This window comes from Phocoena phocoena, chromosome 1 (assembly GCF_963924675.1).
Source record: "Phocoena phocoena chromosome 1, mPhoPho1.1, whole genome shotgun sequence".
NCBI classification, from domain to species: Eukaryota; Metazoa; Chordata; class Mammalia; order Artiodactyla; family Phocoenidae; genus Phocoena; species Phocoena phocoena.
The window spans coordinates 123177571-123189221 of NC_089219.1; positions in this window are offsets into that span (position 1 = coordinate 123177571).

Below are 11651 nucleotides of genomic sequence, written 5' to 3' on the forward strand. Positions count from 1 at the left end.
ACAAAGAAGAACTGGCACGTGTACAGATGGAATAGGAGCCATGGAAAAAACATGAAGCGATGCGGTTTGAAGAACCGTAGATGACTCTGGAGGTAATCACACAACTTGAAGTAGGTCACAAAGCGAAAGACACGTATCCTATGATATCAATTATAGGTGTTACCTAGAAATGGATACCAATGAGATACTTCCACAGATAACAGGAATCACAGATTTATTAAACAAACTTATGCTTAAGCAATTGGAAGGTTGTAAAGATTGGATATATTAGGATATTGGGGTTGACAGAGCTATACAAACACACGGGAAATATATAATCACCAAAGACCTACAGAATTCCAAGAGAAGACTACTCAACACTGTGTCATAACCTACATGGCAAATGGACCCCAAGATGAATACATATATGTCTCGGTGTAAGAAACAAACACATCTTACTCACCTCGAACAAAGGAAACATTACAATCAAATCAGCTGTCATAAAAGATTATATTTAAAAAGTGAACAAGAAATAATGGGGCATAAAATTATGGGGGTTCTTCCTGGCTCATGCCGTTCTAACTTCCAACCTTGGAACACAGCTTCCAGGAAGGCTCTGTTGACCTAGTAACCAGATTTGAGAGTGGAGAAATCCTGCAGCATTTTGGCCTTCCTCCAACAGCAGTTTTAAACCCAGTGCTGATGGTCAGTTAAAATTCGCCTTAATTGCAGGCCTGTAAATGACACCTGTCCTCAAAAACAAATTCCGGGGTCGAATATCGACCAAAAACTTCAAAAGAGGCAACCTTGCAAGAAGACAATTTCAAGAGGCATACTTTACACACGTTTTGTCTTTTCTTCTCTTTTTTTTTTTCTCTTTAACCAAAGCAAGGGCATGGAAAAAGTGCTTAACATCAGAAATTAATAAAGACACGCAAATCCAATCTATGAAAACGTTCACCTCACAACAGTCAGAATGATCATCAGCAAAACAGTCCACAAACAATACATGCTGAACGGGTTTTAGAGAACTCTGGGTACCCTGTAGCTGCTGGTGGGAGGTAAACTGGTAACAGCCAGCAGTTAGAGCAGAAAGAACATGTGTTACAAGGTAAAAATTGAGCTACCATATGCTCTGGTAGACCCACTGCTGTGCCTATCACCCGAGAAGACCAGAATCCAAAAGACGCAGGCTGGCAATCCTACACTGCAGTGATATTTACCACACCCAAGACTCGGAAGCAACCAAAATATCCATCAACAGATGAACGCACCAAGAAGACCTGATGCATGTACACAGTGGAACCTTAGCCGTGGAAAAGCATGAAACAGTGCTGTTTGCACCACCATAGAAGGACCTAGAGATAATCACACACCTTGAAGTGAGAAAGAAATCGAAAGAAAGACATCCTGTGATATCACTTAGACGTGTTACCTAAAAAATGATACCCATGAACTTATTTCGAAGAAAAGGACACTCATGGATTAAGAAATCAAGATTATGTTTAACCAAACGGAAAGGTGGGAGGAATGGATAAATTAGGATATGGGGGTGTCAGACCTATACTCATACATATGAAACCTATAATCACCAAAGACCTATGGAATACCAAGAGAGGTCCACTCAACACTCTGTAATAACATCCATGGGAAAGGAGGCAAAGATGAATAGATAGATACATAGATACAATGAACCAGATTCTGTACACCTAGAACATACACAACATTTTTATCTAATTTGCTCTGAGGAAAAAGAAAAATTACATTTAAAAGACAAACAAGAAGTAAGGAGAGTAAGGAGCTGTTAGGGCCTTGCCTTAGCACATTCCACTGTAATTCCCAGCCTACTAACACGATTTCCAGGAAGGCTCTGTTGCCCAAATGCCCTGAGTTGTAAATGGAGAAATTTTGCCGCCTTGTGGCCGTTTCCCACAAGAGCGGCTTTAAACCATGGCTAACGGTCACTTAATACTCACAAGGACTCAGGGTTGTAAAGGACACCTGCCCTCAAAAAAAAAAATGTTCTGAGGTAGGGAGTGGCCAAGAAACTTAAAAGAGAGCAACGTTTTCAAGAAGATCGTATGAGAGGTAAGTTTTACACACTCCTTACAAGTAAAGAGGGAAATGGATAAAAGTTCAACATCAGGAATTATTAGACTCATGCCAATCTAATGTATGAAAAGGTTTCAACACACACCACTCGAATGACCGTAAGCAAAAAGTCTACAAACAATCAATGCTGAAGAGGTTTTAGAGAACTGTGTACCCTCTAGCTGCTGTTGAGGTGTAAAGTAGTAAGAGCCAATAATGAGAACACAAAGGAACTGTGTTTCAAAGTAAAAATTGAGGTACCATTCAATCCAGCAGGCCCACCGCTGGGCCTTTCACCTGAGCAGACCAGAGTCGAGAAGACACAGCCTGGCAAAGGTGCACTGCAGCAATATGCACAAAAGCCAAGACATGGAAGCAACCAAAATGGCCATCAACAGATGAGTGGACAAAGAAGAAGTGGTCCATGTGCACAGTGGAATATTAGCCGTGGAAAACAATGAAACACTGCTCTTTGCAGCACCAGAGATGATCCTAGAGATAATCGCAGAACATGAGGTAAGTCGGAAAGCAAAAGACAAATATCTTATGATCTCGCTTCTGGGTGTCATCTAACACGTGATACAAATGAACTTATTTCCACAGAGAAAGACACACACTTAGAAAACAACTACGGTTATCTAAAACGAAAGGTGGGAGCAATGGGCAAATTAAGGTTAGGGTTGCCATACGTATACAAATACATATGAAATACATATATATATAAGTCTCACCATATACGAAGGGAGGTCTACTGAACACTCTGTACTAATTTACATGGGAAGAGGATCTGTACATGAATGTATATATGTATGTGTGTGTGTATGTATATATATATTTATTTATAAATATATATTTTAGAAATGAACCAGAGTGTGTACACCCAGAACAAATAATATTCGATTCGTTACCCTGATTAAAAAAATTAAATTATAACACTGAAGAAGACGTACTGAGACATAAACTTATGCGTTTTGTTCTTGGCACATTCCATTCTAATTTACAACCTAGGAACTCGAGTTCCAGGAAAGCTCTGCTGCCCTAGTAACAAGGTTTGGGAAAGGAGAAACGCTGCCGCCGTGCGGCCCTTTCCCACAGCAGCAGCATTCAACCCAGCGCTAATGGTCACTAAATATTAACAACAATTGCAAACTTGTAAGTGACACACGCCTTCAAAAGAATCCTGCGGTCGAAAATCGACAAAAAGGTTCAAAAGAGGGCAAGGTTTCAAGAAGACAATTTCAAGAGGTATATTTTACACGCACTGTTTTTTTTTTTTTCTTTTTAACAGCAACAACAACAAAAAAGTCATGGAAAAGTGCTCATCATTAGGAAATGTTAAACATATGCAAATCCAATCTTCAAAAACGTATCCGCTCAAACCTGTCAGAATGACCATCAGCAAAAATGCTGCAAACAATAAGTGCTGAAGGGGCTGTGGAGAAATGCGTACCCTCATCTCTAAGTGGGACGAAACTGGAGAGAGCCACTAATGAAAACAGAATGGAGCTGCCTTTAACAGATACCCATTGAGGCACCATAGGATTCAGCAGGCACACTCCCGGGCCTATGACCTAAGAAGACACAATTAGAAAGACACAGGCAGGCGAAACTGCACTGCAACAGGATGACAATAGGCAAGACAGGGAAGCTACCAAAAAGTCCATCCAAAGATGAATGGAAAAGAAGAACTGGTACATGGACAGATGGAACAGTAGCCAAGGAAAAAACTGAAACAATGCTGTTTGCAGCACCATAGGTGAGTCTGGAGGTAATCACAACATGAAGTAAGTCAGAAAGCGAAGGACACATATCCTATGATATCACTTAATGCTGTCACCTGAAAATTGATACCAATGAAGATTTTTCACAGAGCAAGGCAATCAAAGATTCGATCAACAAACGTATGGTTAACCAAATGGAAAGGTTTGAGGACTGGATAAATTAGCATATTCTGGAAACAGAGATACACCAACACATGTGAAATATATAAGCACCAAAGACCTACGGAATACCAAGAGAAGACTACTCAACACTGTGTCCTAACCCACGTGAGAAATGGATCCGAAGGTGCACAGATAATATGCATATATGTAAAAGAACCACATCTTGCACACCCAGAACAAACAAAACATTGTAATCAAATTTGCTGTGATAAGAAATAAAAAATTAAGAAAACCAACAAGAAGTAATGAGACATAAACTCATGGGGGTTTTTCCTGGCCCATTCCATTCTAACTTACAGGTTGGAACATTACACCTAGGAAGGCTCTTTTGCCCTAGTAGCCAGATTTGGGAATGGAGACATGCCACAGCCTTGTGACTGTCTCCTGCAAAAGCAGCTTTAAACACAGTGTTCAGGGTCTCTTACTATCCGCAAGAATTGCACCTCTGTAAATGACACCTGCCCTCAAAAAAATCCTGGGTTCGAATATCGATGAAAAAATTCAAAAGAGGGCAATCTTTCCAGAAGACAATTTCAAGAGGCACATTTAACTCACATTCTTTCTTTTTTTCTTTATTTTCGTTTAACAAAAAAGGCCACGGACAAAGCTCCACATCAGGAATTACTAAAGACATGCAAATGCAATCTACAGAAACGTTTACGTGACAACAGTCAGAATGATGATCAGCAAAAAAACCTCTAAACAATAAATCCTCAAGGGGGGTTTTAGACAACTCCATACCCTCGAGCTGCTGCTGGGATGTCAAATGGTAACAGCCAGTAGTGAGAACAGAAAGGAGGTAAAAATTGAGCTACCGTATGATCTGGTCGGCCCACTACTGGCTCTATCGCCTGAGAAGACCAGAATCAAAAGGACACAGGCTGACAATCCTACACGGCAGCACTATTTACCCTAGCCAAGACTTGGAACAACCAAAATGTCCATCAACCGATGAATGCACGAAAAAGAAAGAAGTGGGCCGTGTACACAATGGAGTATTACTCCGATTAAAAAATATACATTCAATATAAAAAACAAACATAACTGAGGAGACATAAGGTTTGTGTGTTTATCCGGGCACATTCCACTCTAATTTACAACCAAGGAACACTACTTCCCAGAAGGCACTTTTTCCCTAGTAACTAGAGTAGGCAATGTAGAAATGCTGCCGCCCTGTGGCCGTTTGCCGCAACAGCAGTTTTACAACCTGTGCTAAAGGTCATTTCGTATTCACAAGGACTGCAGGGCTATAAATGAGACCTGCCAACAAAATGTGTTGAGGGAGGTAACGGCAAAATAAATTCCAAATATGCCGCATACTTCAAGAAACTATTTGAATAGGTAAGCTGTACCCACTCCTTAAAAAAACAATAAAAAATGCATGGCTATAAGTTCAATATAAGGAATTATTAGACATATGCAAATCCAGCCACAAAATGGTATCAGCTCACACCAGTCAGAATGACCTTCAACAAAGAAATACAAACAGCGGAAATGCACTCTCACGTTTAAGTGGCTCGTAAACTGGAAAGTGCCACTAATGAAAAGAGAATGGAATAGCCTTTAAAAGGTAAACACTGAGATACCATATGATCCCGCAGGCCCACTCCTTGGCCTATAACCTAGGAAGACAGAAATGGAATGACACATTCAGGCAAAACTGCACTGCAGCAGTATTACAATCGCCGAGACATGGAAACAACCAAAAAGTCCATCAAGATACGAATGGACAAAGAAGAACTGGCACGTGTACAGATGGAATAGGAGCCATGGAAAAAACATGAAGCGATGCGGTTTGAAGAACCGTAGATGACTCTGGAGGTAATCACACAACTTGAAGTAAGTCACAAAGCGAAAGACACGTATCCTATGATATCAATTATAGGTGTTACCTAGAAATGGATACCAATGAGATACTTCCACAGATAACAGGAATCACAGATTTATTAAACAAACTTATGCTTAACCAATTGGAAAGTTGTAAAGATTGGATATATTAGGATATTGGGGTTGACAGAGCTATACAAACACACGGGAAATAGATAATCACCAAAGACCTACAGAATTCCAAGAGAAGACTACTCAACACTGTGTCATAACCTACATGGCAAATGGACCCCAAGATGAATACATATATGTCTCGGTGTAAGAAACAAACACATCTTACTCACCTCGAACAAAGGAAACATTACAATCAAATCAGCTGTCATAAAAGATTATATTTAAAAAGTGAACAAGAAATAATGGGGCATAAAATTATGGGGGTTCTTCCTGGCTCATGCCGTTCTAACTTCCAACCTTGGAACACAGCTTCCAGGAAGGCTCTGTTGACCTAGTAACCAGATTTGAGAGTGGAGAAATCCTGCAGCATTTTGGCCTTCCTCCAACAGCAGTTTTAAACCCAGTGCTGATGGTCAGTTAAAATTCGCCTTAATTGCAGGCCTGTAAATGACACCTGTCCTCAAAAACAAATTCCGGGGTCGAATATCGACCAAAAACTTCAAAAGAGGCAACCTTGCAAGAAGACAATTTCAAGAGGCATACTTTATACACGTTTTGTCTTTTCTTCTCTTTTTTTTTTTCTCTTTAACCAAAGCAAGGGCATGGAAAAAGTGCTTAACATCAGAAATTAATAAAGACACGCAAATCCAATCTATGAAAACGTTCACCTCACAACAGTCAGAATGATCATCAGCAAAACAGTCCACAAACAGTACATGCTGAATGGGTTTTAGAGAACTCTGGGTACCCTGTAGCTGCTGGTGGGTGGTAAACTGGTAACAGCCAGCAGTTAGAGCAGAAAGAACATGTGTTACAAGGTAAAAATTGAGCTACCATATGCTCTGGTAGACCCACTGCTGTGCCTATCACCCGAGAAGACCAGAATCCAAAAGACGCAGGCTGGCAATCCTACACTGCAGTGATATCTACCACACCCAAGACTCGGAAGCAACCAAAATATCCATCAACAGGTGAACGCACCAAGAAGACCTGATGCATGTACACAGTGGAACCTTAGCCGTGGAAAAGCATGAAACAGTGCTGTTTGCACCACCATAGAAGGACCTAGAGATAATCACACACCTTGAAGTGAGAAAGAAACCGAAAGAAAGACATCCTGTGATATCACTTAGACGTGTTACCTAAAAAATGATACCCATGAACTTATTTCGAAGAAAAGGACACTCATGGATTAAGAAATCAAGATTATGTTTAACCAAACGGAAAGGTGGGAGGAATGGATAAATTAGGATATGGGGGTGTCAGACCTATACTCATACATATGAAACCTATAATCACCAAAGACCTATGGAATACCAAGAGAGGTCCACTCAACACTCTGTAATAACATCCATGGGAAAGGAGGCAAAGATGAATAGATAGATACATAGATACAATGAACCAGATTCTGTACACCTAGAACATACACAACATTTTTATGTAATTTGCTCTGAGGAAAAAGAAAAATTACATTTAAAAGACAAACAAGAAGTAAGGAGATATAAGCTGTTAGGGCCTTGCCTTAGCACATTCCACTCTAATTTCCAGCCTACTAACACGATTTCCAGGAAGGCTCTGTTGCCCAAATGCCCTGAGTTGTAAATGGAGAAATTTTGCCGCCTTGTGGCCGTTCCCCACAAGAGCGGCTTTAAACCATGGCTAACGGTCACTTAATACTCACAAGGAGTCAGGGTTGTAAAGGACACCTGCCCTCAAAAAAAAAAATGTTCTGAGGTAGGGAGTGGCCAAGAAACTTAAAAGAGAGCAACGTTTTCAAGAAGATCGTATGAGAGGTAAGTTTTACACACTCCTTACAAGTAAAGAGGGAAATGGATAAAAGTTCAACATCAGGAATTATTAGACTCATGCCCATCTAATCTATGAAAAGGTTTCAACACACACCACTCGAATGACCGTAAGCAAAAAGTCTACAAACAATCAATGCTGAAGAGGTTTTAGAGAACTGTGTACCCTCTAGCTGCTGTTGAGGTGTAAAGTAGTAAGAGCCAATAATGAGAACACAAAGGAACTGTGTTTCAAAGTAAAAATTGAGGTACCATTCAATCCAGCAGGCCCACCGCTGGGCCTTTCACCTGAGCAGACCAGAGTCGAGAAGACACAGCCTGGCAAAGGTGCACTGCAGCAATATGCACAAAAGCCAAGACATGGAAGCAACCAAAATGGCCATCAACAGATGAGTGGACAAAGAAGAAGTGGTCCATGTGCACAGTGGAATATTAGCCGTGGAAAACAATGAAACACTGCTCTTTGCAGCACCAGAGATGATCCTAGAGATAATCGCAGAACATGAGGTAAGTCGGAAAGCAAAAGACAAATATCTTATGATCTCGCTTCTGGGTGTCATCTAACACGTGATACAAATGAACTTATTTCCACAGAGAAAGACACACACTTAGAAAACAACTACGGTTATCTAAAACGAAAGGTGGGAGCAATGGGCAAATTAAGGTTAGGGTTGCCATACGTATACAAATACATATGAAATACATATATATATAAGTCTCACCATATACGAAGGGAGGTCTACTGAACACTCTGTACTAATTTACATGGGAAGAGGATCTGTACATGAATGTATATATGTATGTGTGTGTGTATGTATATATATATTTATTTATAAATATATATTTTAGAAATGAACCAGAGTGTGTACACCCAGAACAAATAATATTCGATTCGTTACCCTGATTAAAAAAATTAAATTATAACACTGAAGAAGACGTACTGAGACATAAACTTATGCGTTTTGTTCTTGGCACATTCCATTCTAATTTACAACCTAGGAACTCGAGTTCCAGGAAAGCTCTGCTGCCCTAGTAACAAGGTTTGGGAAAGGAGAAACGCTGCCGCCGTGCGGCCCTTTCCCACAGCAGCAGCATTCAACCCAGCGCTAATGGTCACTAAATATTAACAACAATTGCAAACTTGTAAGTGACACACGCCTTCAAAAGAATCCTGCGGTCGAAAATCGACAAAAAGGTTCAAAAGAGGGCAAGGTTTCAAGAAGACAATTTCAAGAGGTATATTTTACACGCACTGTTTTTTTTTTTTCTTTTTAACAGCAACAACAACAAAAAAGTCATGGAAAAGTGCTCATCATTAGGAAATGTTAAACATATGCAAATCCAATCTTCAAAAACGTATCCGCTCAAACCTGTCAGAATGACCATCAGCAAAAATGCTGCAAACAATAAGTGCTGAAGGGGCTGTGGAGAAATGCGTACCCTCATCTCTAAGTGGGACGAAACTGGAGAGAGCCACTAATGAAAACAGAATGGAGCTGCCTTTAACAGATACCCATTGAGGCACCATAGGATTCAGCAGGCACACTCCCGGGCCTATGACCTAAGAAGACACAATTAGAAAGACACAGGCAGGCGAAACTGCACTGCAACAGGATGACAATAGGCAAGACAGGGAAGCTACCAAAAAGTCCATCCAAAGATGAATGGAAAAGAAGAACTGGTACATGGACAGATGGAACAGTAGCCAAGGAAAAAACTGAAACAATGCCGTTTGCAGCACCATAGGTGAGTCTGGAGGTAATCACAACATGAAGTAAGTCAGAAAGCGAAGGACACATATCCTATGATATCACTTAATGCTGTCACCTGAAAATTGATACCAATGAAGATTTTTCACAGAGCAAGGCAATCAAAGATTCGATCAACAAACGTATGGTTAACCAAATGGAAAGGTTTGAGGACTGGATAAATTAGCATATTCTGGAAACAGAGATACACCAACACATGTGAAATATATAAGCACCAAAGACCTACGGAATACCAAGAGAAGACTACTCAACACTGTGTCCTAACCCACGTGAGAAATGGATCCGAAGGTGCACAGATAATATGCATATATGTAAAAGAACCACATCTTGCACACCCAGAACAAACAAAACATTGTAATCAAATTTGCTGTGATAAGAAATAAAAAATTAAGAAAACCAACAAGAAGTAATGAGACATAAACTCATGGGGGTTTTTCCTGGCCCATTCCATTCTAACTTACAGGTTGGAACATTACACCTAGGAAGGCTCTTTTGCCCTAGTAGCCAGATTTGGGAATGGAGACATGCCACAGCCTTGTGACTGTCTCCTGCAAAAGCAGCTTTAAACACAGTGTTCAGGGTCTCTTACTATCCGCAAGAATTGCACCTCTGTAAATGACACCTGCCCTCAAAAAAATCCTGGGTTCGAATATCGATGAAAAAATTCAAAAGAGGGCAATCTTTCCAGAAGACAATTTCAAGAGGCACATTTAACTCACATTCTTTCTTTTTTTCTTTATTTTCGTTTAACAAAAAAGGCCACGGACAAAGCTCCACATCAGGAATTACTAAAGACATGCAAATGCAATCTACAGAAACGTTTACATGACAACAGTCAGAATGATGATCAGCAAAAAAACCTCTAAACAATAAATCCTCAAGGGGGGTTTTAGACAACTCCATACCCTCGAGCTGCTGCTGGGATGTCAAATGGTAACAGCCAGTAGTGAGAACAGAAAGGAGGTAAAAATTGAGCTACCGTATGATCTGGTCGGCCCACTACTGGCTCTATCGCCTGAGAAGACCAGAATCAAAAGGACACAGGCTGACAATCCTACACGGCAGCACTATTTACCCTAGCCAAGACTTGGAACAACCAAAATGTCCATCAACCGATGAATGCACGAAAAAGAAAGAAGTGGGCCGTGGACACAATGGAGTATTACTCCGATTAAAAAATATACATTCAATATAAAAAACAAACATAACTGAGGAGACATAAGGTTTGTGTGTTTATCCGGGCACATTCCACTCTAATTTACAACCAAGGAACACTACTTCCCAGAAGGCACTTTTTCCCTAGTAACTAGAGTAGGCAATGTAGAAATGCTGCCGCCCTGTGGCCGTTTGCCGCAACAGCAGTTTTACAACCTGTGCTAAAGGTCATTTCGTATTCACAAGGACTGCAGGGCTATAAATGAGACCTGCCAACAAAATGTGTTGAGGGAGGTAACGGCAAAATAAATTCCAAATATGCCGCATACTTCAAGAAACTATTTGAATAGGTAAGCTGTACCCACTCCTTAAAAAAACAATAAAAAATGCATGGCTATAAGTTCAATATAAGGAATTATTAGACATATGCAAATCCAGCCACAAAATGGTATCAGCTCACACCAGTCAGAATGACCTTCAACAAAGAAATACAAACAGCGGAAATGCACTCTCACGTTTAAGTGGCTCGTAAACTGGAAAGTGCCACTAATGAAAAGAGAATGGAATAGCCTTTAAAAGGTAAACACTGAGATACCATATGATCCCGCAGGCCCACTCCTTGGCCTATAACCTAGGAAGACAGAAATGGAATGACACATTCAGGCAAAACTGCACTGCAGCAGTATTACAATCGCCAAGACATGGAAACAACCAAAAAGTCCATCAAGATACGAATGGACAAAGAAGAACTGGCACGTGTACAGATGGAATAGGAGCCATGGAAAAAACATGAAGCGATGCGGTTTGAAGAACCGTAGATGACTCTGGAGGTAATCACACAACTTGAAGTAAGTCACAAAGCGAAAGACACGTATCCTATGATATCAATTATAGGTGTTACCTAGAAA